The sequence below is a fragment of the Medicago truncatula genome, chromosome 3 (assembly GCF_003473485.1).
Source record: "Medicago truncatula cultivar Jemalong A17 chromosome 3, MtrunA17r5.0-ANR, whole genome shotgun sequence".
Taxonomy (NCBI): Eukaryota; Viridiplantae; Streptophyta; class Magnoliopsida; order Fabales; family Fabaceae; genus Medicago; species Medicago truncatula.
Window position 1 is genome coordinate 8,157,836 of NC_053044.1, and position 5,137 is coordinate 8,162,972.

The window sequence follows — 5,137 nt, forward strand, 5'->3', positions numbered from 1 at the left end:
ATGGTTGAGGTGGCGAGCTAATGACGTTAAACGAAAATTGAGATACTCTATTCATAATTTATGTAATTTCATCCAGGTTTTTCACTCACTTCACATAGCTTTTTATTCATCTGGATTATTTTAAATACGATTTAAATTCATACGAATCTATGATTTGATTGGACCTAATCAATTGCATTTTTCAGGAAGAGGTAGTAAGATTGACAAGAAATTTGGCAAGTGTTCAGACACAAAAGCTGTGAACTTGGGACAACTATTGAATGTATGCACAATCAATGTTCCACAAATCGAGTGTTAACTCGCCGAATTTACCTAGTTTACGTTTTTAGCTACCAAAATCGTGTTAACTCGGAGGTAAACTCGATTTTTGGTAAAATCGGAATATTTGACGAGTTTGACTAGAGTTAACTCGGTAAACTCGTGTAAACTCGACCGAGTTTACGTCTAAAAAAGAGATTTATGCTCATTTCCCAAATGGATTCGCTCATTCGCAAAGTAAATGACCGAAATGCCCTTATGCATGTTAACATGCGCTAGTGCAAATTATAACGTAACTTAAGATAAGTAGCGTGACTTAACATGCGCTAGTGTATTGTGAAACGTGAATTAACTCACGTTGTCATTTGCACTAGTGTGAGTTAACTCACGTTCATAGCAGACAACAGAAACTGCAATAAATGCAGTGCAGTAACAGAACTGAAACTTGAAAAGTGTAGAATGACCTGTAATCACACCACATTCATAACTTAACCGAATTATGCCAGTTTAACAAGATTATCGGATAATACGACATAATCGATCCAAATTCTCAAAAACATTGTTTTTCTCACAATCACTTAATCACACATAAACAATCCAAATTTCAGAAATTCGCCGGTAATTACCCGTAATAATTTAAACATACTTAATGACACGTAAATTACCCGGTGTTTACTTGAATAACACGAACACCGGTAGGTACCGGTTTAGGCTTCTCTTCAAAGTTACCGGTAGGTACTGGTTTTGCTTGGTTGTGAACTATGTGAGCTTTAACTTGAAAAGGAATTTTCACTTTAAACTTCACATCATTGGTTGGTTTGCCTTCGCCGGAAACTTTGTTTTTGCCCAGTTCCGGCTCAACTCCATCCTCCGCTACATTTTCAACCAAGCCACTCAATGTCTACTCAATAAAAAAAACAAAGAAAAAATAAATAAGTGACTTGTGCGGCATGCAAAGCAAATAAATAAAGTGGCGCAAAATTTCAAATTCTGGGCTACTGTCAGTAGCGAGAGTTAACTCACGCTAGTGCTATCTACCTACGCAACTTAAGTCATGTTGCCCTTACAACTAGCGTGAGTTAACTCACGCTGAGCCCTACGCCTACTGAAATGAAAAACGAAACTACCAGCAAAACCAGCAAAAATGAAAAAGTTTTGACGGTACATTACATGTTCTTTGATGCTTGATGAGCGTAGAAACTTATTTCCTGATGATTTGCAATGATTTGGAATGAAGATTTTACCCAAAAATTTCGCACTTTTTGGGTTTTTGGAGGTGGAGGGAAAGAAAAAATGGAGCTTAGTGGTTGCCTGCTGGGTTTTGAACAAAAATAGTACTTAACGCAAGTAACATGCGCTACGTGACTTAACTCACGCTGCGTGACTTAAGTTATCCTTATAACTAGCGCATGTTAACTCACGCTATGCAAGTTAACATGCGTAGGGGCATTTTTGACTTTTATTTTGGGAATGAGCGATACTGTTTGGGTAATGAGCAAAATTCTAAAAAAAAATAAGAAAAATTGGGCCATTTTTTTAACCCATTTCATTTCAAAGCCCAATTCCTCTTCTTCAAGCCCAAGGACTGAATAATTTCTTTTCTGTAACACGTTGTCTGGCTTCCTGAAATTAAGCATTTCTTTTTCTTTCTTCTCTTAGTTCTCAAACCATGAACAGGAGAGCACATACCAGTTAGGGTTATAGTGGTGGAAGGAAAACTATTCCGATTGCGACGCCGGTGATTGCGACGCCGGTAGTGGAACTTATAATTTTGCTAGTTTATTTTGTATTTTGATGTTTAGTTTAACATAATGTTTTATTATTGTGGTTGAAAACCTTTATAATAAATTTTAACATAATATTTTGATGTCATGTAAATACTAAATTTTATTTAACTTTAATTTTAGGTAAACTTGTACTAGTTCTCGAGTCGAGTTTACTTAAGCAAAACGAGTTGAGGTAAACTCTCAAGTTGTAAAACCTTATATGTACCACCAATGCACTTGCTAGGATTATGTTAGGAAGAAGAGTATTCAATGATGGCAATGGTGGTTGTGACCCTAAAGCTGATGAGTTCAAGGAAATGGTTCTTGAATTGATGGTGTTAGCTGGAGTTTTTAATATAAGTGATTTTATTCCTTCATTAGAATGGCTAGACCTTCAAGAAGTTCAAGCTAAAATGAAAAAATTACACAAACAATTTGATGCATTTTTAACAAACATTATTGAGGAACATGAGGCATCTAATTATAAGAATGAAAAACATAAGGATTTATTGTTACTTAAAGAGGAAACGGATGATGATGGAAACAAACTCACTTATATTGAAATCAAAGCACTACTTTTGATAAGTTATCTACTTTTGATGCATTTTAAATTTTTTTTTTTTTTTTTGTTATGCTACTTGTTCTGTTTAAAGTATTATATATCATGTCACAATTTTATTTTATATTAAATAAATTATTTTTTCAATACTTATTTTTATTATACAATAATTCGTTCTATGCTTATAAAAATTTCATTATCACTTCTAAAAAAAGAATTGTGTTATTTGAACATCCATACATGTGACAACTTTTGTGACAACCAAAATTTTGCAAGGAAATAAGATAGTGGCATAAAAACCAAAGCAATAGAGAGAGAAAGTAAAAAGATAATGTGAGTATAAGAGAGAAAATTGTCAAAAAAGTTGTAAAAAATGATTGTTCAAATATCATTTCTCCTAAAAAAAAAAATGTTCATTATCATTTTCTTTTCAATCCTTACCATTTTTAGTGGATTTTCAATTCTTACCTAACACTCTAACATTGACATTTGACACCTGAAAGCCCAGTTGAAACCAATTTTATAAAGAATCAACCTGCAGTTCAATCATTTTATTCAAGAGACATTGGACCTTTTTTTTTTTATTTTTTTTTTTTAATTCTTACCTAATTGTGGTTGCACCTACAACTCATCCCAAAAGACTATTTGGGGACTGAATTTCAAACAAACCTTTTAACTCAAGTAATCCATCCATCCATGTAAAGAAGCCTATATTTTTTGTCCAAACTTAACTGTCACTCCTCTTCATCTTAAAGTCCACTTGCAAAGTTTTTTGGGGTTAAAATGGCTTCTGTGAATAAGAAAGATTACAAGGGTATTCAAAATCCATTACAGTTGAAAAAGGTTATACAAATTGAAGACATACATTTCTCAATTTAAAATGTTACATTAATTATATTTTACTTTGTGATTAGACCTAATTTATCAAAGTTAAATGTGGTAATGGTGAATTGGGCAATGCATTATTTTTTTTCTCGCATATCATTGAGCTTACAAATTAAAAGAAATAGAGGAACGGAAAAATTATTAATAACTAAGGTAGCACTTTTATAATTGAGCTTACGTATCATTTTACAATTGTCTTCTATAAGATTTAAATTTCGTTCCTTGAAGATCACAAGGCAAACTCTTATCACTGAACTACATCTCATGACATGCAAAATCAACAAACTAGTTTTATAACACATGTATCACAATAACAAAAAAAAAATTATAGAGCATATACTTATAAGTTTGATTTTTGGTCTAGAACATGTTTGCAGCTGGGAAAGACACATCATCAAGTACTACATAATGGGCCATTGCAAAAATGATCAAAAACCCAAGAATCTTAGCTCAAGTTCAACAAGAATTGGACAATGTTGTGGGCCGAGATAGGAACGTGAAAAGATGACATACCTAACCTACCTTACCTACAAACAGTGATAAAAGAAACATTTCGCTTGCACCCATCAACACCTCTTTCCCTCCCACGAATTGCATCTGAAAGTTGTGAGATTTTTGGGTACCACGTTCCAAAGAGTTCAACTCTTTTGGTTAATGTATGGGCCATTGCTCGTGATCCAAAAGAATGGGTTGATCCATTAGGATTCAAACCTGAAAGGTTCTTATTAGGTGGTGAGAAGTGTGATGTTGATGTTAAGGGAAATGATTTTGAAGTTATACCTTTTGGTGCTGGACGTAGAATATGTGTTGGGATGAGTCTTGGGCTTCGTATGGTACAGCTTCTAACAGCTACACTAGCCCATTCATTTGATTGGGAACTTGAAAATGGGCTCAATGCTGAAAAAAAGAACAAGGATGAAGGTTATGGGTTGACACTTCAACGGATTGTGCCATTATCGGTGCACCCTAAGCCCAGACTCTCGCCACATGTGTTCTCAACGTGTTTCTGATTTTTAAGTTTGTGTTTGTGAGTTTTTCTTTTCTTTCTAGTTGCACCCTCACTCCCTTTCTTGCTTAGTATAATAATAATGTATGTGTACCCACTTAGGTTGATCTAGTGGTATTGACATGGGACATGAAAGTGTGATCCTCCTCAAGATTTCAGGTTTGATTCTTCTCATATCTATTTGAGTGAGTTAGTTTAATTTTTTCAAAAAAAATATATATATAATAATGTATGTGAATAAATGGGATATGTCCTATGATGGTGTCTAAAGATCCCGAAAGGGGGCAAAGTGTAACGTTAATTAGTTGATTCAAGTCTCCTGTGTTTCAACCTTTTGAATATATACACTTTTTTTTTTTTTTACAAAGAATATATACACATTTATTTGTTGTAACTTGTGAAATAAATATGAGTTTGATTCTTTTAATGTTAAAATTAATATGAACAATAATTCATCTTTTGTTTTAATTAAAAATTTAGATTAGAATATGAGAGGTTAGAGAGAACCATTAACCATGCAGCTTATGTTTATATCATTTGTCTAGACAAGGCACAACAACTCTATTTTAGCATCGGTTTTGTATTTAATTTCAAAATCAACATAGGTTTTGAACTCCATTTAGATTTCTCTTCTCTCAATATCCTCTTATGCATTAGAAACCT

The 5,137-nt window shown here is 33.3% G+C and overlaps 1 pseudogene; it reads left to right on the plus strand.

Moving 5' to 3' along the window:
- On the plus strand, positions 1–4,817 carry LOC11421890 (flavonoid 3'-monooxygenase-like; annotated as a pseudogene).
- The last annotated feature ends 320 nt before the right edge of the window (positions 4,818–5,137 follow it).